Raw genomic sequence first — 27,943 nt, forward strand, 5'->3', positions numbered from 1 at the left:
GATATAACTCATTACCAATAGCTCTTTCCAAGAAGGAACAGAAATAAGTCTTCAGGGAGATGAGGGCACAGAATATGAGACTACTTTAAGCCAGACAACATGACAAATCTCCATCTAATACAGGAGGAAGTAGGCCATGTGAAGTGAGGGGTAGAACTAAAGGTGAGCACCTCTCAAAAGGTGCTAAGCATCAGGTAAGTAACCTGCATGAGATGTTATAATACATTAGCTCAAGTGGCTAGGAGCAGGAAAATCATCTCACCCACCTCAAACACAGAAACAACCAGAGATAAATAATGTCTCTGAGCCTTAGGCCATTGATTATTTACTATGCAGAATGCATTATACCATCTACACAATCAAATTATCAGATTGGAGTACAACTTTCAGCAAAGTTAGGCACAGTTAGGTATCACTCCTCGCTTCATAGATTCCTTACTTCTTCTGATCCCTACTTTGTATGCAAGGAAAGATGAAATCACTTCAATGGCAGTCAGAGTATTTGAGTCTGACTCCTGTTCTCCATGGGAAAGAAAGGAAAAAGACAGAGGGGGTGAAAATCTTCGAGGCTCCTCTGGTTCTGCCTCCTTAACTTCGATGGAAACCCCGTTTACAAGCCGGTTACAAGGCTGGAATGGTAGAAGCCGTGAGGAAGTTCAGCCTCATAGGGAAGGAAAGGAAGAAGACGGGAAAAAAAGGGTGATAGAAACATAGAAACAAAGAAATTAGGTGCAGGAGTAGGCCATTCGGCCCTTCGAGCCTGCAACACCATTCAATAGGATCATGGCTGATCATTCAACCTCAGTACACCTTTCCTGCTTTCTCTCCATACCCCTTGATGCCTTTGGCTATAAGGGCCATATCTAACTCCCTTTTGAATATATCTAACGAACTGGCCTCAACAAATTTCTGCAGTAGAGAATTCCACAGGTTAACCACTCTCTGAGTGAAGGGAGAAGTTTCTCCTCATCTTGGTCCTAACTGGCTTACCCCTTATTCTTAGACTGTGACCCCTGGTTCTGGAACTCCCCAGCAACGGGAACATTCTTCCTGCCTTGAACCTGTCAAATCCCGTCAGAATTTTATATGTTTCTATGAGATTCCCTCTCATTCTTCTAAACTCCAGTGGATAAAAGCCCAGTTGATCCAGTCTTTCCTCATATGTCAGTCCTGCCATCCCGGGAATCAATCCGGTGAACCTTCGCTGCACTCCCTCAATAGCAGATTAGGAGACCAAAACTGAACACAATATTCCAGGTGAGGCCTCACCACTGCTCTGTACAACTGCAGTAAGACTTCCCTGCTCCTATCCTCAAATCCTCTAGCTATGAAGGCCAACATGCCATTTGCCTTCTTCACCACCTGCTGTACCTGCATGCCAAACTTCAATGACTGATGTACCATGACACCCAGGTCCCGTTGCAGCTCTCCTTTTCCTAATCTGTCACCATTCAGATAATATTCTGTCTTCCTGTTTTTGCACCAAAGTGGATAACCTCACATTTATCCACATTATACTGCATCTGCCACGCATTTGCCCACTCAGCTAACTTGTCCAAGTCACCCTGCAGCCTCTTAGCATCCTCCTCACAGCTCACACTGCCACCCAGCTTAGTGTCATCTGCAAACTTAGAGATATTACATTCAATTCCTTCATCTAAATCATTGATGTATATTGTAAATAGCTGGGGTCCCAGCACTGAACCCTGCGGCACCCCAGTAGTCACTGCCTGCCATTCTGAAAAAGGACTCATTTATTCCGACTCTTTGCTTCCTGTCTGCCAAGCAGTTCTCTATCCACGTCAATGCATTACCCCCAATACCATGTGCTTTAATTTTGCACATCAATCTCTTGTGTGGGACCTTGTCAAAAGCCTTTTGAAAGTCCAAATATACCACATCCACTGGTTCTCCCTTGTCCACTCTGCTAGTTACATCCTCAAAATATTCAAGCATGATTTCCCTTTCATAAATTCATGCTGCCTGCTGCCTTGGACCAATCCTGTCACTGCTTTCCAAATGCGCTGCTATTTCATCTTTAATAATTGATTCCAACATTTTCCCCATCACCAGTGTCGGAAAATGATCACCAATGCATCCACTATTTCTAGGGCCACTTCCTTAAGTACTCTGGGATGCAGCCTATCAGGCCCTGGGGATTTTTCGGCCTTCAATCCCATCAATTTCCCGAACACAATTTCCTGACTAATAAGGATTTCCTTCAGTTCCTCCTTTTCGCTAGACCCTCGAACCCCTAGTATTTCCGGAAGGTTATTTCTGTCTTCCTTAGTGAAGACAGATCCAAAGGGAAGAGATATGCACACAGAGAGTAACAGACATGAAGAATATAGAGGAGATGAGTGAGAGAAAATAAGATAAAAGAATGGGAGAAAATTTTTTTTAGAGTGGGAGCTGAGAAGAGAGACAGGTACAGGAAGAGAGCGACTCAATTTTTTTTCACGTAGACAATTTTAAAGTTGCTCGTTTGGATTGTGTATATTTTTGGCAGATTTTATTTCTATTTTCTGCTATTTGAGGTTTTGAACACTGTTCACTGCACTAGGGCAAGAATATCAGACTTGGGACTTTCAGGTAAAATTGGGATTTCAGCTCACCTTCCAGGAAAATAACTTTAATTTGACTCCAAATTTTCAGTTGTGGCTCAGAGGGCAGCACTCTCGCCTCTGAGTCAGAAGGTTGTGGTTTTAAGTCCCACTCCAAGGACTGGAGCACAAAAATTTAGGCAGACACTCCAGTGCAGTGCTGAGGGTGTGCTGCACTGCCGGAGGTGCTGTCTTTTGGATGAGACGTTAAACTGAGGCCCTATCTGCTTTCTCAAGTGAATGTAAAAGATCCCATGGCACTATTTCGAAGAAGAGCAGGGGAGATATCCCCATTCGTCCTAACCAATATTTATCCTTCAATCAACATAACAAAAAAACGGATTATCTGGTCATTATCACATTGCTGTTTGTGGAAGCTTGCTTGTGCACAAATTGGCTGCCGCGTTTCCTACATTACAACAGTGACTACACTCCAAAATAATTAATTGGCTGTAAAGCACTTTGAGATGTCCGGTGGTCATGAAAGGCGCTATATAAATCCAAGTCTTTCTTTCCTTCTTTCTTTGGAATCATCAGCCACAATTGGTTTCCATTGATCTCCTTGTTTTGGATTTTTACAACTGTAGTCAAGATCTGGAGTGATGACTATTTCTCCCTCTTATATTAGTAGCAGTACACATCCTGCAGCCCAATGCAAACAGCAGAATTAATGAGTAACTCAGGTCCTATGAGAGCATCTACACAGCCACTCATTCAATCGCCCAGTCCCCTGGCCAAGAATGGAAAAAAACAAAGCGAGAATGACCTCAAACCCCAGCTTATCGAGCTGCTCTTAGCTGAGATCTGCTGAGAAAACAATGCATTAATGTTCTAGCCTAAAGCAGACATGCTGTTGTTTTAAATAACTGTATGCTGCAGAGTCAGAGTAAATTGGCCTGACTGGACCTGCATCTGGTTCCATTTCTTGCCTGCCATCAGATGCTAGATCAATTAGTGCTGCAGCATAAAATACCTTGGATATTGCATTGGTCTGGGCAATAAACAGTACAACGGCAGGATCTATGCTTTCAAACATACCGAGGATTTGAATTTTTAATTAGCTTTTGCTAATTACAGCTATCAGAAAGTAGAAACAAACACACTCTTTGTATTTAGGAGATAATTCCACATCCTAGTGTATTTTTTTTGTTCCATTTCATTAATATTTTATGAAATAACCCTTGCTGTTTCAACCCATTCAGTGCCTCCTAGTAACTGTCCCACATTACGGATGCCAATGCCTCTAAGCCATGTACATTACCACGATGACAAAATGCAAAAAAGTGTCTTGTCAACGCTGTGCATCGATTGATTATGCTACATAGTGCAAAAAAAAACAGTTGGGTGTGAGTTATAATCTAACTGATGCTAATAATGAGGCAAAATGCTGTCTGAAGCAGAGCCAGCTAGCAATAAGCCAGGGAACTAATGTTTTGATATGTGTCGTAGAATGGAGGGGAACCAACATTTAACTGCAGACAACTACATATCATTATTGCGACACAAGAAGTTTATACTAAAAATATACTTTAATAATTGAAAGCAAGTCTATTAAAATAGCTATTAAAAATATACTGCATCATGTGAACTGGAGCCTTTATGAAAGTAGTTTTATTCATACTTTAACCACTAAATCCCCTCTGCAGCCTGCATTTTATGAACAGTTTTTTGCATCTCTCACTCATAAAGCTTGAAATGGCCTTCACAAATTCCCCAATGTGATTAGATAGCTTTCGGTAGGCACATCGTTTTTATTTTCCAATTTGTAGGACCAGTTATGTCGCCATTTCTGTCAGATGTAGATTGTTTTTTTGGGCGTTGAAGGTAGAAATGTTGAGAGTTTTTTTATTTGTTTGATGAGGTCAGTGAGGGAGGGCTATACTGAACGTGCTGGATATTCTTAACATCCAAGGCATCCATCTGAGAATGATGTCTTTTTGTAAGCGATTACATTCTCTTGTCATTTTGGATGCCAGCTCCTGTGCCAACTCCTAATCTCTCTTCTGATGGACGGACCTAATCACAGGTTTCTGCCAGTGCTGTGTTCTGCCCCTCTCCTGACTGTTTCATAACCTCCCATCCCAGCAACCTTGCCTGTGATCAGCAATTCACCATATGGGGAATTATGAGCTCAACATCTGGTGTTATCAGCCTGTGAATCAACAGAATACATACCACACCTCTGAGTTGCCTATCATACTCAAACAATAAGAAATGAGAGTGGGTTAAAGCACACTCTCATCAATAAAATAAAGAACCCAATAGATACAACATTTTTTTATAAGCTCTTCCAGTCTGCTATGGTGTTTGGAAAATGCACAGATTTGGTTTTGCATAGCAAAGTACATTCAAGGTGACATTATATCTAACATTTGACTTATATTTTTTTGTAAGTAATTTGCTTTGAATTAATGTAAGAAAACAAAACTGTGTTTGGAAACCTATGCTTTAAAACAATACTCAGAATGTGAAGAGTTAACATAATTCCAGAAATTCATAGGTTTCTACAACTGATGAGCTCTTGAAAAAGTAAGTCGTGATCATGTTCAGGAATTTGATATAAAACATCTCACTGCCGGGGTTGAATGGAGGTATTTCATCCCAAACACAGCATTCTGAAAATAATCGTGCTGATGTATTTTCAGACTTTTGCAACACGCACTGCAATGTCACAGCTCAGTATGTGAAATAACCAATAGTAATTATTAAGGAAATCATCTTTTGTACATCTTGTTACTGCAAGCAGTGGGTAGGAAACTTTGTTCCATTCTGATAGTAATGCTTAATGCAGAGAGACAGGAATAACTAGACTAGAAAGCCCCTGTCAAGTCTGTTTCCCACTCTCGGTGATTAACATGAAACATTAATAGCCCTTTCAAAATTTTCAGCCTGAAATGGGGTCTTAGCAAAGATGAGGCTGTCTTTGTATAGTGCCAGAAGAATGATAATTTAAAATCGAAGACAGAATGATGTCTCTCTCTAAGCTGTAAAATATTTTATATAGTGACAACTTATTTTATGTCATATTCTTTACATAACACTCACAGATCTATACATATTTCATGATTTAAAAAAAATATTTTGACTGAAAATGTTATAACCAACCTACTGGTAATAAGAGAATTATAAATGTAAATGATTTAACTGGTACATTTCATCAGCTTTCCACTTTATGCCAAGGTGTTGTGAATGCTTCTTGTGTTTTTTTCTGTCAGGGTATCAATGCATCACTAACACTTTGGGTAATGCTTCTGGGGTAGAGATGGTGAAGTCAAAAGACAGCGCACGTCTTACTTCTGATTCTGTTAAAGCTCTGGGCCCTGAATTTGTGGTCGGTATGTCGGCTTACTCTCAGAGTATGCCGTCATACCACCTTTGAAACTGACCGCAACTTCGGGATTTGGTGGATGCGCGTCGCAATTATGAAATCCTGAAGTTGTCTCTCAATGACAGCTCTGAAACTCGCTGCGCTGTGCCGATGATCCCCCAACAGAGCCAGCAATCTATGAAATCTCGCAAATCATTGATACTGACAAAAACTTCGGCTTTTCAACAGTAAGTATGCTGTTAAATTCCCCATTAACAGTTAGATCCAAGGGATGAGGCGTAACTGGGGTTTTAACAGTGTATTGACTGCTAAACAAATGTTCAGGGCCAGGAAAACTTATTTTCATTTTGTGCAGTGTGAAATTTGTCCATTTTAATAAAAATTAAAATTTTCAAGAGACTTTTCAAAATAAACTTATTAATTAAAAAAAAAAGTTTATCCACCTTTATTTCAGGTTTGTCTTTTACCCCATGTGAGAACCACAATCTTTACTTTGCTCTCACTACTTAAAAAAGTTAGGGCTTGATTTTCGGTCTTCTGCCACTCCTATTGGTGCCCCAGAGGGGGTGGCAATGGCGGTGGTAAGCTCTTCCATGCGGGCGGACAGCTTCCAGCGCCCCACTGGGACTTTCGGTGGCAGTTTTAGTGGACCGAGGAGCAGTACCGCCCGGGAGAGGCGAGCCAGTGTGCAACGTTCCTAGTTGCGACACCGGCTCGATTTTTGGCTCCCGCCCGATCCGTAGCACTCCGTAGAGTGCCCTGCTGGGACCGCCCGTGAAGGCTGGTGGTCCGAGCTGCAGCAGCCGCAGTGAGGTAAGTTATGTCGACCTCAGGTAAATGTGATTTTTTTTTTAACGATTTATGTTGTGGTGGTGTGAGTTATTTATTGGGAATATTTTTGGTGTTTTTTTTTCACGGTTTTTTTCCCCCCCAGGCCTCTCTTAGAGCGCTCCAAGGCTAGCTGTTTAGCTCAGGATTTTCGCTTGCTTAGCCGGCCTCGCACCCTCGGTGTTATGCTCATAATAAAGTAATGTAACTGAGTACTGTTGACATGAGTAATTGTGACCTTAGCTCCTTTATTCAAACTCCAGAGTGTTGGTACAGCATGGGAGGCCTGCTTATATACAGTACTCCCAGGGGATGCTGGGATCCCTAGGGACTCCAACAGATACGCCCTCTAGTGGCGGTGTGATACAGGTTACATAGGGTTACATACATAACATCACTCCCTCCCAAAGTCAATAGTACACTTATTTAAAGGGTGAGACGAACTGGGGCTTCTCGCTCCCTTGTCGATCGTCTCAGTACAAATGCAGGTGTGGGTGAGTTGGTTGGTTCTTCGCTGTGCTGCTGGGTAGCTGGCCTTGCTGGGCTGCTGGGGATGGTAAGTTCAGCTACGTGGTCAACCGTGATGTCGGTTGCCAATTGTGTGTGTGTTGGAAGGTCAAAGTTGGTGGTGTCCTCTTCGGGTTGCTCGTGGCTGTCTGTGAATCGCAGTTTGGTTTGGTCCAAATGCTTTCTGCAAGTTAGTCCATTAGCAAGTTTGACCTGAAACACCCTACTCCCTTCTTTGGCTATGACAGTGCCAGCAAGCTATTTGGGACCATGTCCATAGTTGAGTACAAATACAGGGTCATTGACTTCAATATCACGTGACAAGTTTGCGCGATCATGGTACATGCTTTGTTGATGCCGCCTGTCCTTGACGTGATCATGGAGATCAGGGTGCACAAGAGACAGCCTTATTTTGAGCACCCTTTTCATGAGCAACTCGGCTGGGGGAACCCCGGTGAGCGAGTGGGGTCTGGTGCGGAAGCGGAGCAGGACTCGGGACAGGCGGGTCTGCAAGGAGCCTTCCGACACGCATTTCAAGCTTTGTTTGATAGTTTGGACTGCCCGTTCTGCCTGGCCATTGGATGTGGGCTTGAACGGGGCAGATGTGACGTGCTTGATCACATTGCGGGTCATGAATTCCTTGAATTCAGCACTGGTGAAGCACGGCCCATTGTCGCTGACAAGGACATCAGGCAGGCCATGCGTGGCACCCTCGGTGTTATGTTCATAATAAAGTATTTCGATGGTGGCAGTGGACGTGCTTACAGACATTATTACACACTCAATCCATTTTGAATAAGCATCCACAACAACTAAAAACATTTTGCCTAGAAACGGGCTGGCAAAGTCAACGTGGATCCTAGACCATGGTTTGGAGGGCCATGACCACAAACTTAACGGTGCCTCCCTGGGTGCATTGCTCAGTTGAGAGCAAGTGTTGTGTTGGCTCACACAAGACTCCAAATCTGAGTCGATGCCGGGCCACCACACATGGGATCTGGCTATAGCTTTCATCATTACTATGCTTGGGTAGGTAGTGTGTAGGTCGCGTATGAACGTTTCCCTGCCTTTCTTAGGCAAAACCACGTGATTACCCCACAAAAAACAGTCCACCTGTATGGACATTTCGTTTTTGCACCGCTGGAACGGCTTGATCTCTTCATGCATCTCTGCTGGGACGCTGGACCAGCTCCCATGGAGGACACAGTTTTTTGCAAGGGACAGTAAAGGATCCTGGCTGGTCCAGGTCCTGATCTGGCGGGCCGTAACAGTGACTTTTCATTTTCAAATGCATCCATCACCAAGAGCAAGTCTGCAGGCTGTGCCATTTCCACCTCGGTGGCGGGCAATGGTAGCCGGCTGAGAGCATCAGCGCAGTTCTCTGTGCCTGGTCTGTAGTGGATTACATAGTTATATGCAGACATATAAGCGCCCATCTTTGGATGCAGACAGAGGCATTGGTATTAATCCCTTTGCTCTCTGAGAATAGTGATATGAGTGGCTTATGGTCAGCTTCTATCTCAAACTTGAGACCAAACAGATACTGGGGCATTTTTTTCACCCCGTAAAGGCATGCCAGAGCCTCTTTTTCAATCATGCTGTAGGCTATTTCGGCCTTGGACAAACTCCTGGACGCATAAGCGACCAGTTGCAATGTTCCCGATTCATTTGCTTGTTGTAACACACACCTGACCCCGTATGAAGATGCATCGCAAGCTAGCACTAAACGTTTACATGGGTTATACAGAACAAGCAGTTTGTTGGAACATAACAGATTTCTGGCTTTCTCAAAAGCAGCGTCTTGTGATTTCCCCCATACCCAGTCATCTCCCTTGCGTAGCAACACATGGAGGGGTTCTAACAAGGTGCTTAACCCGGGTAGGAAATTACCAAAATAGTTGAGGAGTCCCAGGAACGACCGCAGCTCCGTCACGTTCTGTGGTCTCAGCGCGTTCTTGATGGCCTCCGTCTTGGCGTTGGTGGGTCTGATGCCGTCTACCGTGATTCTTCTCCCTAAGAACTCTATCTCTGGCACCAGGAAACCACACTTCAAGCGTTTCAACCTGTGTCTCACGCGATCTAGCCGACTTAGAACCTCTTCCAGGTTCTTCAAGTGTTCGATGGTGTCCCGACCTGTGATCAATATATCGTCCTGGAAAACCATGGTGCGCAGAACCGACTTTAGCAGGCTCTCCATGTTCCTTTGGAAAATAGCCGCGGCCGATCGAATCCCAAACAGGCATCTATTGTAGATGAACAGACCTTTGTGTGTGCTGATGCAGGTGAGGCCTTTCGAAGATTCCGCCAGCTCCTGCATCATGTAGGCCGAGGTCAGGTCCAACTTGGTGAACGTCTTTCCTCCAGCCAGGGTCGCAAATAGGTCGTTTGCCTTGGGTAGCGGGTACTGGTCCTGTCACGAAAAATGGTTAATCGTTACTTTATAGTCTCCACAAATTTTGACTGTGCCATCGCCTTTGAGTACCAGAACAATCGGACTGGCCCACTCGTTGAACTCCACCGGCACGATGATGCCCTCTCGTTGCAGCCTGTCCAGCTCAATTTCCACTTTCTCTCGCATCATGTATGGCACCGCCCATGCCTTGTGGTGGATCGGTCGTGTACCAGGAATCAAGTGGATCTGCCCCTTCGTCCCCGAGAAACTTCCGATGCTTGGCTCAAACAATGACGGAAACTTGCTCAGAACCTGGGCACATGAGGCGCGTCGACGGACGAAAGCGCTCGGATGTTGTCCCAGTTCCAGCGGATTTTTCCCAGCCAGTTTCTGCTGAACAGTGTGGGGCCATCTCCTGGTACAATGCAAAGGAGACTTTTACTGTTACACTGCCAATTGCAGGGATCAGCTCTTTGGTGTAAGTTCTTAGCTTGGTATGAATGGGGCTAAGCTTGGGTCTATGTGCCTTGATGCACCACAGCCTGTCGAAGGCCTTTTTGCTCATGATAGACTGACTCGCACCCGTGGCCAATTCCATGGATACTGGGATTCCTTCCAGTTCAACTTTTAGCAATATCAGCGGACATTTTGTGGTGAAGGTGCGTACCCCGGACACTTCTGTCTCCTCAGTTCGAGTCTCTAGTTCAGCCTGATCTGCCATGGATCGATCCTCCTCTGCAATGTGGTGGTTTGCAGGGTTTGCAGCTCGTCTGCACATTCACTGGAGTTATCCCATTGTTCCACAGCCTTTTCGCGCATAGTGTTTGAAGTGGCACTGATGGGCTCGATGATCACCTCCGCAGCACCAACAAGGTGTCAATTGCCTCGCATTGACGTTTGATGGCCGACTGTGAGTCATCTGAGGTCGTGCAGCTGCAGGCGTGTACATTCTGCCATATGCATTCCTGCCTGAAAACGACATTACTTTGTGTACAGTACTTGCCGAAACCTCTTTATGCTACGAAATTTGTTTGGTGTCATTGCGAATGGACATAAATGCCTCGACTATCGTTATGGCTTTGCTCAGGTTCGGTGTTTCAACAGTCAACAGTTTGCAAAGGATAACCTCATGGCCAATGCCAAGCACAAAGAAGTATTTTAGCATTTGCTCAAGGAATCCATCAGATTCGCAATGTCCTGCAAGGCGCCTTAGTTCGGCGACATAGCTCGCCACTTCCTGGCCTTCAGACCGTTGACATGTGTATAATCGGTACCTCACCTCTCCTTCGGATTTAGGTGCTCCCGGACCAGCGTACAGAGTTCTTCATACAATTAGGTTGTTGGTTTCACCGGAGCTAGAAGATTCTTTCTGGAGCCATAGGTTGTTGCCCCACAGACGGTAAGGAGGATCGCCCTTCGTTTGGCAGTGTTCTCATTCCCTTCCAGCTCGTTGATCACGAAGTATTGGTTGAGTCACTCCACGAAGGCCTCCCAATCGTCCCCTTCTGAGAATTTCTCCAGGATACCAACAATTCTCTGCATTTTCGCGTGATGGTTCGTTATCTCGTCGCCAGTTGTTAAGTTCATAATAAAGTAATGTAACTGAGTACTGTAGACATGAGTAAGTGTGACCTTAGCTCCTTTATTCAAACTCCAGAGTGTTGGTACATCATGGGAGGCCTGCTTATAGACAGTGCTCCCAAGGGATGCTGGGATCCCTTGGGACTCCAACAGATACGCCCTCTGGTGGCGGTGTGATACAGTTTACATAGGGTTGCATACATAACACTAGGAGAGGTGTGTAACACCTCCCTTAGCGTTCTGCCCCACACTCAGGGCCCAGCTGGTGAATTTTGCTGACTGAGGCACAAACTGTTCCTGGGTGCAAACTTTACCACCCCGACATCATTACCGCCCCGAAATGAGCAGAACCGAAAACCAGCCCTGAGATTTTTAAGAGCTTACCCCTCTTCCTTGTTTGCACTCCGTGAGAATTCTGCCTTTTGATTGGCTGCTTAGGCAGCCTGTTGACGTCGCAGCAGTTCGCGCAAAGGGATCCCCATTAAGTTCCGTTGAATTGAAGTGTAGGTCGGAAAACCCAAAGTTCTCAACATAGGGATTGTGGGATCCTTGTGCAGAATGCAGTTTGGGGCCAGCAGCACATGCCTTCGCTTTGCAGCTGGCTGAAAAATCCGGACCCTGATGTACACTCCACATTCTGAACGTACAATGTGAAGGTGAAGGATAATAGCGCAAGAAAATTGATTTTTTTTTCATCACTTCATAGCCTGTGCCAAGCCCTCCGTCACTTAGAACACACACACACACATACACACACACACACAATGACGCTCATGGGTTTCGACTGGCTAGCTATGCTGTATAAGTTTGCATTGAGGGAAAGCAGTATCGACACGAACTGTGCAATGGAACATGGGTGTGAAGCCCTGTGGATTTCAAGGAAGGCTGTATGATATTTTGTGCAGGAGACTATCTTCCATATCTTTGGCTCCACACCTGCTGCAGCAGCAGTATAATTGCAGCCAATTCAAAGAAAATATTAAAACGTTCCCAGGTGATTTAACGGACAGTTTACAAATTCTTTTAAACTTCGTTAAAAACCTTTTCAGTGTTAGCCGGGTATGAATGGGACGGCAACATTTAACTGATATTCATATACTGGTCAGCAGAGCACACAGGTGCCGAGACTTATTTTCCTTGAGCAGAGAGCATTGCGGGACTGCCAATCTGACTAGAGTCTGCAGACCCCTACGTTGCTCGTAGCAGGAACTCACCATCATAGGCAGTCCCTTGAAACGAGGATGACTTGCTTCCACGACAAAAAAGGATAAGCTCACAGGTGTTTTAATGAAAGACCTGATATTTCAGGTCCTGAACTACATCCTGAAGGGTGGAAGATGCATGTGCGTGGATCTTTTTGTAACGTCTGGTGGACGTTGCACAGCAGCAGGTCGGGGCCATAAAAGGAGCAGGAACTAGTCCCAAATTGTAGTATAATGATACTCATAGACAACAATGTCAAAGGAGTATTGCCACCGGTGCAATGGGCCAGTTCTCCACTTTATGAAATTCTGTTCCTCACACAAGTGAGACGCAGCTGCAAAACTGGAGTGCTGAATGTGGGGTAATTTTACGCCGTGGACATCCCTCCACAGTGAGCTTTTCTGAGACAATTACAATTTTATCGCACCATGATACAAAAACCAGCGACACAGAGGCTTCTCCTTTGTCTGTCAGCGGAGATAAAGGCAGTGCCTCAGATTAATGTTTCTGCCCGTTATCTCAATATATTCAGGGGCTCCAGGGTAATAACTCTAGTTCGTACTCGCAGTTGCCAAACATTTTGGCCAGTACTTTCTCTTGAGCATGTGTGTATGGGTATCCACAAATATGACTCTACGCTCCTTGAATTTTAGCTGCCAAATACCCATGATTTACCGAAATTAATGGTCACCATCTGTTTGTTTTTTTGGCTCCATTGTACATTCGTACGCATATAGATGCAAAGAGTTTTGATTTTCTCCTCCAATAAATGTGAGCCACAAAATGTGCAGTTTAAACCTGGAGAATTTCTTGTCTAAACTATGGGCAGAATTTTCTGAGGTAAGAGCAGGTGGGTTGGAGGCATGGGGGGTGGGGGGGGCGCAAGTGAAAGTTGAAAACATTTGAACCCTGACCCCATCCCATCCATTTTCACCTTTCACTCAAATGGGATGGGGGGAGGGGCAAGCTGCCAGGAGGCGGGTTGGCAATTTGCATATGATAACAAGGCCTGAAGCCTCCACTTTAACCTGCTGCGCAGGTTTTACTGCTGGTGGCCAGGGATCCTGGGGCTCGGGATTCCTGGTGGCTGGAACGAGGCGGCCTAAGCCTCGGGAAGCAATCCTTGTGGGCTGGGAGGAGCAGGAGTGCCTCCAGCCAGCCCATCAAACTCCCCCACCATCAGCCTGGTGCTCCCCAGAGTCTGCCCCCCACCGGGATTGATACTCCCGCTCCCGGGCTTGCAAATCCCCCACTTCCCACCTCCCCTCCTGACCCCCACCCGCACCCCCCCAGCCCCCGCGATTCGTGGGGCCAGGGATCACAACTCTAGAACTGCCCCAGGGGATCAGGCCTCCCCATTCTGGGCCCAGCACTTACCTGTTGCTGCAGCTTCCTTCTCCGAGTTCTCCCGCAAGACTGGAACCCACCCCAGACATCACAAGCACGCTCCACACTGTGCCTGGTAACCCGACCTTCCAGGTTGCCCACCATCTTCCCGGGTCCCCCCGCACCGTGCGAGTGGGACCCGGCAAATCCCAGCCCTATGTGTCATGCAAACATAGAAAATTGACGGGGAGGAAAAGACCAGCTGGTCCATCAAGCCTGCCCCGCACCATAATGGCCAGAGCATCATGACCAACGCTTCCTCCCTCCCGCACGCTGCCCCACCCCCTCCCAAACCCACCCTTGGGGAAGAGGAGTGGGAAGTTGGGTTTATAAGGCAGAATGTTCTGTCGACTGAGATGGAAGACAAAGTCTGCTTACAATTGCTGCCGTGCATTATTGTTACTGCTTATTATCAAATGCACTCTGTTCTGGGCACATAACTGTGCTTGGAGCTTTGTCATCTAGAAATTGAAGACCCTATTACTAGGTGCCTTAACTGGGTCATCACCACTAGTGCCCAAACAAGAAATGTCTTTAGTTAGTGGAGAAATATAGCAGGGACAAGTTTCCTCCAGAGTTAGGCAGGCTGCCTGGGAAGAGAAGAGCAGTCGGGGAGCTGTTCCGCTGGGCCCTTAACACCTACTGAAACTTCAGGGATTTCCTGCTGAAGTGACTGTCGTGTTCGATATCACTGCCAAATTCGTGTTGGCATATTTTAATGGTGCGGGAATGACATGACATTATTTACAATATAGCAATGATGCACTCTAGCAATGGCATTCCTAACATACAGCATTGCTATGCCGTGCAGAGGTGGAGCAAGTTAAATGTTAACTGCCGTAAAAGGAATTAAATTGATTACTGGCCAGATAGCTCCAATCCCCAGCCCCATGATCAAGTCTTTTGAAAAGGAAAGAATCTTTTTCAGCTGTTTCAGAGGTAGCCAGCCTCATTATGGTGTGGGCACTCAAGGCCTGTCATGGAGATTTCCCTCCCTCCCCAAGGTGGGGGTCCCTAAAACAAACAAGAATTGCCCTGGGAGACCACTGAAAATATCAACATTCACCTGATACCGGAAAATAGGCATGGGGAGGACAGAAATCCATTACAAATATGGACATAGGCATTTATAATGGAAACGGCAACAAAATGTGTGCAAATAAAGTATTTGAAAATATATTCATTGTATATCTATATCTTATTAAAAATGTTTACCTCTGCATGTCCTGGGCCAATTATCCTCCTCCCCCTACTCCTCCCAACCCCAGTTCACCTGAAGACTCCACTTGGTGTTAACTCTCCGGGCGCAATACCGTGGGAGATCAACTTGTGTACACATGTAATTTTTGTATGTGATCTCTTCTCCTCTTGTAATGACTGATGCTGGAAATTTCCTCAGTTTTCCTCATACTTCACCATCATAACTTCCACGGAAACCTTATTTAAACACAGGGCTTCTGCTGAACTTGGGGTGGTGGAGCAGAAGAAGCCCTGTGGAAATTCCTGCGGTGCTTTCGTAGACTTACCTATGCATAGTCAAATCTATTTAGAGTGATGGTTTTGCACGTTTAATACAGGTATGGATTTTTTTTAGAAACTATTTTAGAAATATATGCATTTTCCAAACTCATCTTGTCCATGAGATTTACCTCCTGCTCTCAATGGTATTTTCACTAAACTGTTGACCACCCAGCTTACCTTCCTTGCCCCCATGCTAGCTGATATTGTAAACGATTCCCTCTCCTCTGGTACTGTGCCCTTATCCTTTCAAATGTACTGACATCACCCTCCTCCTAAGAAAAAACAATCTTGACCCCTCTATCCTTGCAAACTACTGCCACACCTCCAACCTTCCTTTCCTCTCCAAAGTCCTTGATAGTGTTGTTGCTTCACAAATTTGTCTTCACCTTTCCCACAACTCCATGTTTGAACCGTAGGTTTCTGCCCCAGCCACATCACTAAAACAGCCCTAATCAAAGTCACAAATGATATCCTCTGTGACTGTGACCATGGTGCATTCTCCGTCCTCAACTTCTCGACCTGTCTGCAGTCTTTGACATGGCTGACCACAACTTGCTTCTCCAATGCCGCTCTTCCATTATCCAGATAAGTGGGACTCCCCTTGCCTGGTTCCACTCTTACTTATTCAGTTGTAGCCAGAGAATCGCCTGCAATTGCTTCACTTCCTGCATCAGCACCATTACCTTTACAGTCCCCAAGGATCTACCCTGGGCCCCTTCCTAATTCTGCTGCACCTTGGCAAACTCATACGAAAACACTTCAGGTTCCACACGTACGCTGATGACACCCAGCTCTACCTCACCACCACCTCTCTCGATCCCTCCACTGTCTCTGTTTTGTCAGGCCGCTTGTCGAACATCCAGTCCTGGATGAGCCAAAATTTCCTCCAATTAAACCATGGGAAGACCAAAGCCATTGTATTTGGTCCTCGCCACAAACTCCATTCCCTAGCCACTGATTCCATCCCCACCCTGTTCACTGTCTCAGGCTGAACCAGACTGATCGCAACCTCGCTACCCTATTTGCCCGACTTGAGCTTCTGACCTCATATCCCCTCCGTTACCAAGACCGCTGACTTCCACCTCCATAATATCACCTGTCTCCGCCATGCCTCACCCATCTGCTGCTGAAATACTCATCCATGCTTTTATACCTCCAGACTCAACAATTTCAATTCTCTCCTTGCCAGCCTCCTATTTTCCACCCATAAACGTGAGCTCACCCAAAACTCTGCTGCCCGTATCCTAACTCACACCAAGTCCCGTTCACCCATCACCCCTGTCAGGTGATACAATAGCCTTTACCCTCTTTGGAAGGGCTTTGAAACCCTTCTCGATTTGATTGTGAACCCTGAGATTATCTAACAAGGGTATTATAAAATCTATAAGTTTTGGCTAAAGACAATGTTGGTCGATACATATCAGATAGTCATCATCATAGGCAGTCCCTCGAAATCGAGGAAGACTTGCTTTCACTATAAGTGAGTTCTCAGGTGACTGAATAGTCCAATACGGAATTACAGTCTCTGTCACAAGTGGGACAGACAGTCGTTGAAGGAAAGGGTGGGTGGGGAGCCTAGTTTGCCGTACGCTATTTCCGCTGTCTGCGCTTGTTTTCTGCATGCTCTCGGCGATGCGAGTCAAGGCGCTCAGCAACCTCCCGGATGCTCTTCCTCCACTTAGGGCGGTCTTTGGCCAGGGACTCCCAGGTGTTGGTGGGGATGTTGCACTTAATCAAGGAGGCTTTGAGGGTGTCCTAGAAATGTTTCCTCTGCCCACCTGGAGCTCGCTTGCCGTGTAGGAGTTCCGAGTAGAGCACTTGCTTTGGGAGTCTTGTGCTGGGCATGCGGACAATGCGGCCTGCCCAACGGAGCTGGTCGAGTGTGGTCAGTGCTTCAATGCTGGGGATGTTGGCCTGATCAAGAACACTGACATTGGTGCGTCTATCCTCCCAGGGGATTTACAGGATTTTGCGGAGACATCGTTGGTGGTATTTCTCCAGTGATTTGAGGTGTCTACTGTTTATTGTTCACATCTCTGAGCCACACATCAGGTAGTAAAATACCATTTGAGTATGCCGTAAGCCACTCAAAAGAAATAACATGACAATAAGAAACAGACAATTTGCTTTGATATTGGTGATTGGCAAAAGTAAATACCCACGCTGTCAGATACAAATTATAGGGTTGTGAGGTTACAAGAGGGCATTATGGTCAGTGTCTTCAATGTATGTGCCATCCTTTCATACTGGACATAGGAAAAATTCATGGAGCCCTAGAGAAGAAGGTAGCAGTAAATTCGAACGTTAAATATTTCTCATCTTCATCCCCATCAACGTCATTATCATCATGTTACGTTCTGATGCTCATTGATAAGAGATACAGTACTAACAATGGGTGAGGGTGAGTGGTAGGTAAATCTGAAGAAGCAGAATAACTACACTGTGTCCGTGGTGCAATGTCATCATCTGATAAGATCTCAATTGGTTTCAGATTTGACAAGTTTGATAAAGCTTTTTAGTCTGAGGGAAGCTCTGATGATGGAGATACTAGCGTATAGATTCGGGTGCGCCCCGATTGGAGACGGTAACATTCGTGAGATGTGAGACTTTGCCCCAGAGTGCACTGTGCCTGGGATACATTGCAATAGTTCTCGGGCTCAACCTCGCATCCCCGTAAAGTCTTTAGGCATCTTTATAACTTTCAATTAAGTTCTGCCAGTATTGTTCTTAGAGTTGACACATGAAGCCACCTTCTGCCAGGGATTTTGCATAATACATTTCTGAATCTTGTGACCTGATGTTCTTACTGCAACAACAACAATAATAACTTGCATTTATACAAGTTATGAATGTAGTGAAAAGGTTCCAAGGCCCTTTACAGGGGCGTTATCAGACAAAAAATGATGGCATGGCACATAAAGAGAGATTAGGACAGGTGACCAATAGCTTGGGGAAAGGGGTAGGTTTTGAGGAGAGAACTAAAGGAAGAGAGCGAGATAGAGAGGTGGAGAGGTTTATGCCGGTTTTCTAGAAATACTACAGCCCACCTGATCTATAATTGTTTGAGCACTAAGATGTGAAACTTCATCTTGCTCACTCTGCTGCTTCCATACTCTTTAATGTCTTGATGTGAGTTTAAACAGAACTTGCCCATGAATTCCCATTATGGGCACAATATACGCTGGGAGCTCAGTTCCTTAATGTTAATGAGATGTGCTACAGAAGTTTGAATGTGGCCTACCTCCAGCCAAATCGGCAGCTGTGAAGCCCACGTACTCCCTCCTCCTCTGGTCGGCTCCTGGACAGGAGCATTTACATTACCTACAAAACAAATGACTGAATCCACGATCCACAATACTGCAGGATCCTGGCATCTGGTGTGTGAAAAATAGTTCCTGAGGAAACCCTTGGTTGAACCTACCTACCTCTTTGACCAAGCTATTGGTCACCAGTCCTAATATCTCTTTATAGAGGTTTGTTGTCCAATTTTGTAGATCTTCACATTGGATGAACTGAGTGGGAAGTGATGGATCTAATAGAACCATAAGAAGTCCCATCATCCCCATTGTCATTTAATTTCTCCTGCCTTCCATCCTATTGCAGACTTTCCATTTTGGTCATTCCTCCCCTCCCCCCTTTCCCTGCCTCTGTACTTGCTTAAAACCTGTTACATCTTTAACTCTTTCCAGTTCATCGACCTGAAACATTAACTTTGTTTCTCTCTCCACAGATGAGCCGGAATCTTCCCAGCCCTGCGAGTGCAGGTTTGGAGGCGGGCTCGCTGTCAATATGGTTTTGATTGACAGCAGGTCGGGATCCCGCTCTGAACCAGCCTCCATGTGAGTTTCTCAACTGTCAGGTCGGTGTTAATATAGTCGACCCGACAGCAAGCGGCAGGACAGGTAATTAACATCATTAAAAAGTACTTAAATGCTAGTTAAGAGGCTTACAAGCAGGCACTTTCAATTTTACCAACCTTTTGATGGCTTTGCCGTCCCTCGGGTTTCACGCCAGGTAAGTCTGTCAGGTTCTCAGTGGCTCTCCATTACTTTGGCTAGTTGACAGCTGCAGAAGTGGTATAAAAGCTACCATTTCTCATCTGTTCACTTTCCAATGTCAGAAGCTGAAGCCTTCAGGTTTTGGAAAAGATTTTTGAGCTGTATGCACTTTGGAAGTGTTTACAGTGAACTCTCTGTTCAGTGTCACCTCCTTGGAGCAACCTCTCTCACCATTGAGAGATCACTTCTGTCATCTCAACCTCACCTGCCATCTATTCCTGCAGCATCGATGCCCTTGAAACTTTCTCACCTTGGTCTTCAGAATCCCACCATGATCAGCCCCAACACCAACATCTCTAAACATGTCAGCATCACCACCAACGACACCAACCTACTCCGCAATCACCTGAAGCTGCACAGGACACAGGGCATCAGCGCTGGACCACATTGTTGCCTGGGAGGCCAGTGATGGTCTCACCATGGGTACACTTACTTCACTTGAAGCTGTGCACCCTGACTGCCACATGATGCGCCAGGTTGGTACCATCCCACAACATCTCCATAAAGCATTCCTGAAATGTCCAACCCATTCCTTTCACATGCATCACCATTGTGGGGGGTATGCGTATGTCTCACCATTCACTACAACTCAGTAAGCCACTTCCAAAGGTTCTCACAAATCTGTCCAAGAACGCAAATCCTGAAAATAAAGATTTCAATGTTTGACAACACATTAACATTAACTATACATAAACATTGGCGAAAGGACGCAAGTGCCTACCCTTGTGTGTTGTTAGTTGGTATCATTGGACAAGGATGAGGGTGAGTGTGAGGGGTGGCTAGTGAAATGGGGAAGTAATAATGTAGATAAAGGGAGAGAGAGAGAGGGATGGGTGGGGTTGCAAGGTAAGTTGGTGTGATAAAGAATGTGCAGGAGTAGAGTAGGGAAGGCAGAATGATGGGGATGTGATGAGTGGCACAACAGGATGAGGTTGAGTGTGGCTTTGCAGTAACATTTTGTGATTTGCTGAGATCATCGAAGGGTTACAAAGATTGTGAATGCATTAGTTGTAATCTACCAAAATTCCCTGGATTCTGGGGCGGTACCAGCGGATTGGAAAACCGCAAATGTAACGCCCCTATTTAAAAAAGGAGGCAAATAAAAAACAGGAAACTATAGACCAGTTAGCCTAACATCTGTCGTTGGGAAAATGCTGGAGTCTATTATTAAGGAAGCAGTACCGGGATATTTGGAAAAGCATAATTCAATCAAGCAGAGTCAGCATGGTTTTATGAAAGGGAAATCACGTTTGACAAGTTTGCTGGAGCTATTTGAGGATGTAACGAGCAGGGTGGATAAGGAGGAACCAGTGGATATAGAAACATAGAAACATAGAAAATAGGTGCAGGAGTAGGCCATTCGGCCCTTCTAGCCTGCACCGCCATTCAATGAGTTCATGGCTGAACATGCAACTTCAGTACCCCATTCCTGCTTTCTCGCCATACCCCTTGATCCCCCTAGTAGTAAGGACTTCATCTAACTCCTTTTTGAATATATTTAGTGAATTGGCCTCAACAACTTTCTGTGGTAGAGAATTCCACAGGTTCACCACTCTCTGGGTGAAAAATTTTCTCCTCATCTCGGTCCTAAATGGCTTACCCCTTATCCTTAGACTGTGGCCACTGGTTCTGGAAATTGGATTTCCAGAAGGCATTCGATAAGGTGCCACATAAAAGGTTACTGCACAAAATAAAAGTTCACAGGATTAGGGGTAATGGATAGAGGATAGAGGATTGGCTAACTAACAGAAAACAGAGAGTCGGGGTAAATGGGTCATTTTCTGGTTGGCAAACAGTGACTAGTGGGGTGTTGCAGGGATCGGTGCTGAGCACCCAGCCCAACCAATCCGCCTCACCACAACTGTGACACCCCTTATACTAAAACATTCTACACTCCACCCCAACCAGAGCCATGTGATCTCCTGGGAGAGGCAAAAACCAGATAAAAACCCAGGCTAAGTTAGGGAGAAAAAATCTGGGAAAATTCCTCTCCGACCCATTAAGACGATCGATACTAGTTCAGGAGATCACCCTGGCCGTATTCTATTCCTTGCAGTACTTACCATTATATCTGCTCCATCCAACAAACAGTCAACCAGTCCAATCCCAATTACCAGCTATATTAATGACTTGGATGAAGGGACAGAGTGTAATGTAGCCAAGTTTGCTGATGATACAAAGATGGGTGGGAAAGCAAATTGTGAGGAGGACACAACAAATTTGCAAAGGGTTATAGACAGGCGAAGTGAATGGGAAAAAATTTGGCAGATGGAGTATAATGTGGGAAAATGTGAGGTTATCCACTTTGGCAGAAAAAATAGAAAAGCAAATTATAATTTAAATGGAGAAAAAATTGCAAAGTGCTGCAGTACAGCGGGACCTGGGGCTCCTTGTGCATGAAACACAAAAAGTTTGTATGCAGGTACAGCAAGTAATCAGGAAGGCAAATGGAATGTTGGTCTTTATTGCAATGGATTTAGAGTATAAAAGCAGAGAAGTCCTGCTACAACTGTACAGGGTATTGGTGAGGCCACACCTAGAGTACTGCGTACAGTTTTGGTCTCTGTATTTAAGGAATGATATACTTGCATTGGAAGCTGTTCAGAGAAGGTTCACTAGGTTGATTCCGGAGATGAGGGGGTTAACTTATGAAAATAGGTTGAGTAGGTTGAGCCTATACATATTGGAGTTCAGAAGAATGAGAGATGATCTTATCGAAACATATAAGGTAATGAAGGGGCTCGACAAGGTGGATGCAGAGAGGATATTTCCACTCATAGGGGAAACTAAAACTAGGGGACATAGTCTCAGAATAAGGGACTGCCCATTTAAAATTGAGATGAGGAGGAATTTCTTCTCTCAGATTGTTGTAAATCTGTGGAATTCACTGCCGCAGAGAACTGTGGAGGCTGGGTCATTGAATATATTTACGGTGGAGATAGACAGATTTTTGAGCGATAAGGGAATAAAGGGTTATGGCGAGCAGGCAGGGAAGTGGAGCTGAGTCCATGATCAGATCAGCCATGATCTTATTGAATGGCGGAGCAGGCTCGAGGGGCCAAATGGCCTACTCCTGCTCCTATTTCTTATGTTCTTATGTTCGCCCCACTGCAGCCAGGACCCTCCTGACGATGTCGCTGTTTGTGCCCTCCTGTGCAATGTGCAACCGGGCTGCGTTGGTGTCCTGGAGAGGTCCCTTCCTCCCATGGGAAGGAAGAGGACCTCCCTGTGTGCTGTGACTCCCTCCATAAGCATCTGGAAGGAGTCATGGGAGAACCGGGTGCAGCCGGGCACCTCTGTGCAGTGCTTCTCTGTGTTTGGAGCTCCTCAATGCTGTAGAACACTGACAGAAGAACTGTCAAAACCATTGTGGCCATGGTCCCTTTAAGGAAACCGGCTGATGACGTGTCATCAATTGATATCATCAGACTGGCTTCCTCTTAATTGGCTGGGAAGTATGCAGGGCGGGCTTTACACGCCCAATCATGGGAAGATTACAGAGAGCGAGTGGGTTCGAGTCAAGAGGGGGCTTTCAACCCACCACCTAACCTGGCAGCATCGATCCCGCCTCGGGTGGAGAAATCGTGGCCATGCTATCTCACCTGCTGAGTCTTCCCAGCACTTTCTGTTTTTATTTCAGATGTCCAGCTTCTGCAGTATTTTGTTTTTCTATCAAGAGAAAAGTTTGATGGAGAAGTAAGCAGTTAAGCTCTGATTAGTAGCATTAATGGAAAGAGATTGTTAGCCAAACCATGGATGTGAATCGTGCTGATCCAGGATTACAAGGACGCAGCTAGTTCAGACTTAATGCCATGTGGAAGTGACACTTGGTTTATGTGGTTAGCTGCCTTCACATAGACCTGATTCAGTACCATTGAAATAATAAATAATTCACTAAACCTATGTTGATTTGTTCATCTGGTACCAGTTTTGCTAGTAAGACACGTAGTCCAATTCACTGGACATCTTCTTCCCACTGATACACAGGGAATATTTAGTAATATAAGCAAAGGACACATCAGCAGCTCACTGCTCACTCTTACTGAAGATGGCAGTAAGATGAACGACTGTGAGAAAATCAGGAATAAAAGTGGGGGAATGGAAAATATGCATTAAAGTGAAATTAATATCACATAAAAGGTAAAATCAAACCCAGAGATCATAGGCATTCTATACGGTATTAAGTAATTTCCTCTTGACATAATTTCATAGTAAATGACATGAAATTCTGTTATCTATATGTGGCATAATTACTGGGAGCTAATAATTCTTTTAAAAATTATTATTTATGACACACTAACCAAAATGGTTGGCTTGTGATTTTTTGTCTAACAGGTGATTTTGTATAATGCAATTTTGAGCAAAATTCACAAAAATAAAATGGCCACTCATGATACATCTGTAACATTTCTCAAGCAACTAAGACCCGTTTAACTGGTATACATGTCATCAAGTTGGGCAACCTAGCTGTGGAGAGTGCAATAATTTTCCATAATGTCTCAATAAAAATTGAGAAAATACTGACTTAGCCACAAAGTTCTACAATAGATTTAACATTATAAATTGGAATCTACAGTAGCACAATCACTAATAAAATGATGCTTTAGATACATGATTAAATTTTTTTCATTTATTAAAATGCATTGCACAGAAATATGTTGCAACCTCTAGGAACATCGGAACAGGAGTAGGCTACTCAGCCCCTCGAGCCTGTTCCGCCATTCAATTTGATCATGGCTGATCTTTAAGCATATATGGTTGTTTCAAAGCTATGAAGACAAATTTTAGCCAGAATCCGTATCACTAGCAATAGTCCCCTACTCTAAGACTTGCAGATGTAATAGAAGACTTTCACTGATTATTCATTCTAGGTAAATTCTTCCTTCCTAACATTGAAGCATACATTGGGCACCAGCAATGCAACTTTCTGTTTGGTAACAAGCAAACCCCTTTCTATATGTGACTCCAATAATGATGGACTTGCATATCCTAAGTGCCGTATTAATTATTAAGCACTCATATCAACATAAAAATGATGTACTGGTCACTCCTGAAGGCATTTCATAAAGTTGAAAGCGGTACTGTATATCAGTTCCACCAAAATATTGTTATCATGTTAAACTTGTGACCCACATAATCTCGCCACTCCCAGACACTTACACATATGTGTACCTCTTCTCTTGGCCCTTGTATTTACTTCACTTACTTCTGATTGTACAATATATTGTGTTATGTATTATTGTGATATTGAAACAATTAGAAATAAAATATCCTCACTGCACTATATAAAATGGCTTTAAAATGATATTTTTCAAATATATACACAGCATAAGATTTCAATGCAATGTTTACAGGAACGTTTTATTTATTATTCAGTGATTACCAGAATTCATTTTTTTAATGTAATACAATTGAATGGAAGGAGTTCATAATATATTTGTAGCAGGAAAACTCAACTTTAGTTATTCACTCTAATAATTAACTGGTTATGTGTTATTCTAAATTTTCTGGTGGCACTCTATAAGTAGATCTTTGATACAAGCATGTTATAATGAGGTGCGTGTTGCACAGAGAGTGATTTATTACTACATTGGGGAGAAAGCAATAAGTGTAAGCAATTGTGCTGTATCAGAGTTACTGAATATTGCTGCAGTGTAATGTGTATTCCTGTTACTGGAGTCACAAATAATTGTGCTCAAACCTTATTAATGAAATACTGCATTTGCCTAAACAAAATCTAAATCAAGTTCATTTAAGCAGTTATATCAGTTAATATATGATGTTTATATGTGTATTACTGTGTGTTTTAGATCTAATAGCAAAAAAAACTGCAGATGCTGGAAATCTTAAACTAAAACAAAAATTGCCAGAAACATTCAGCAGGTCAGGCATATCTGTCGAGAGAACAGGTGAGTTAATGTTGCCGAGGTGTGGAACGTTAATCAGAACTAGAAGATACTATTGAGGAACAACATTTAAAAAAGGGAAGGCAGGAGGAAAACACACACGCTCGCACAAAATAGATTGACCCGTAAAATGCTTAAGTAGAAAACAGGTCATGGTTAAATGGCTGAAGTGATAATAACATGAGATCATAGGAGACATAATGAGAGAAATTAAAGACATTTGTGAGACACAGAGAATGTGAGAATAGCTGAGGTGGTAGTGGGAAAAAAAAGGCACGTATGGAAAACTGGCCAAGTAATGCGGGCTCCAGGACTCAGGAGCCTCGGAGAAGCAAAAGGCCGCTCCTCACCAAGGGCTCCTCTCCAGCATTATGCTCTGATGGAGGGTCCGCACCTCAAGCGCCAACCCAAAAGTGCCAGCCGTCGCTCAGTGGGTAGCACTCTTGCCTCTGAGTCACCGAATCAGAAGATTGTGGGCTCAAGTCCCACTCCAGGGACTTGAGCACAAGAAATCTAGGCTGATACTCCAGTGCTGTGTTGAGAGAGTGCTGCACTGTCGGAGGTGCCGTCTTTCAGATGAGACATTAAACCGAGGCCCCGTCTGATCTCTCAGGTGGAAGTAAAGGATCCCATGGCACTATTTCGAAGAATAGCAGGGCAGAAATCCCCGGTGTCCTGGCTACTATTTATCCCTCAATCAACATAACAAAAAACAGATTATCTGGTCATTTTTACATTGCTGTTTGTGGGAGCTTGCTTGTGTGTAAATTGGCTGCCGCATTTCCTACATTAAAACAGTGACTACACTCCAAAAGTACTCCATTGGCTGTAAAGCATTTTGAGACATCTGAAAGGCACTATATAAATGCAAATCTTTCTTTCTTTCACAAAATACGAGCACACTCATCCCACACTGCCAAAGAGAGAGTGGAATCTACTGTTAAGTTCTTAAGTTATTAATGTCAATATTAAGGGCTGATAGAAAGATGCACTGCTGCCCTTGAGCTCCGAGTGGGACAGGAAATGGAAGTGGCTTGCAAAGGGAGCTTGGGGTTGATCTTACGGACAGAACTGAGGTGATCCACAAAGTGGTCGGGTAATCTGAGTTTAGTCCCCACAATATAGAAAATATCACACCGTGAGCAGCAAATATAGTACATTAGGTTGGAGGAAGTACACATAAATGTTGTTTCACACAGAAGGGATGTTTCTGTGGTGTAGGAGGTGGTGAATAAGTACAAACGTTAGTGAGTAACTCCATTCACCACCAGCACACACCTGAAAGTTGCAGTCAATGCGCCCGCAATTTGCCGATATGTGCTGGCAATGGGCAAGGCATCGGCCAATAGCATGCACTCAGAACATTTATAGGGTTGCAATGAACCCACCAAAGAAGTTTGAACCCAGTACTGATCATCCAATCAAACACTTAAGTAACAGTAAAGTGATAGTAAAGTGATTCAGGACCTATTAATACTCTGAAAGCCAACTGAGCTAATCACCATGAGGTGTATATTGGAATGTGAAATCATTTATATAGTCAAGAGAGATCATAATTATAGAATAAAACTAGAAGAAACAAATTCAAACACTGGGGCCGAAATTCAGAGTCCCGATAAGGCCCATTACCGCCAGATTGCGACGGCCAGGCAGCGGAATCCAATGGCCGCCGATTTCTGGTCGAATGGCCGCCACCAGCCATATTCAGCAGGAGGTGTTTTCTGGCGGTCCCCACTTCCACCCCACCACTGCCAAGCGGCCATGAGTGCATCATTAATCCGCGCACCGCCAGGAACCCCCACCTCCGGCGATATTCAGGCCGAAAAATCTAATGTCTGCCGAGCGGTGCCCCCGACAGCTTTTTCTGTCAGTGCACCTTTCCTTCCCTCTGTCAGCTCTGACTGTGCAGCGGCCATTAAAGGCTAGGGCCCAATGCTGCCGCCATTTTATTTATGTTTTGCCACCTGACTTCCATGTCGGCCGGACTATTGTGCCCCCTGGTTTGGCCGGGCCGCCAACAGGCCAGGCCGCTGGCCTAGCCGGAATCCTCCCTGGTGGCCCAGTGGCCGATCCGAAAGACTCACCGATTCTCTCCCCTTTAAAGGAGGGGAGAGACGTGGTGACGCAAGACGCACAGTGACGTTAATACTGCTCCACTGCTGAGTGACAGTGATGGAGACTTCATCCCGCCTCCACTTCAACCCCTCAGCAGCACTTACCATCACACTTCTGCCCCCATTATGACCGACTTCTTGCCTGCTCAAAAAGAAACACAAAGACCTGAATATCGATCAAGAGTCGACCTCCTCCAAGACGGCGGTAAAAGCACGGTAAGTGTGCCAGCTTTCTGGCGGGTCTGAATTTCGGCCCCACTGTCTTTTCAGCTTTGGGATATAGGTTTTAGCACAGTGCAGTGCAGAATGTTAGCATTAAAGCTTTTTCACTCCATGGTGGGTGTAAGAGTCCTGTTGGGCAGGCTTAACCCAGTTATTGTGGACAGAAGTCCACAATACAAAATGACCTATAATTCAACACTAATTGACACTAATTGGCAATCTCACATTATTAATGAGAAGCTTTTTGCCAAAGAAAGAGTTTGTCAACCAGGCACAGGGGAAATGCGAAGAATG

The sequence above is a fragment of the Pristiophorus japonicus genome, chromosome 10 (genome assembly GCF_044704955.1).
Source record: "Pristiophorus japonicus isolate sPriJap1 chromosome 10, sPriJap1.hap1, whole genome shotgun sequence".
In the NCBI taxonomy this organism is placed as follows: Eukaryota; Metazoa; Chordata; class Chondrichthyes; family Pristiophoridae; genus Pristiophorus; species Pristiophorus japonicus.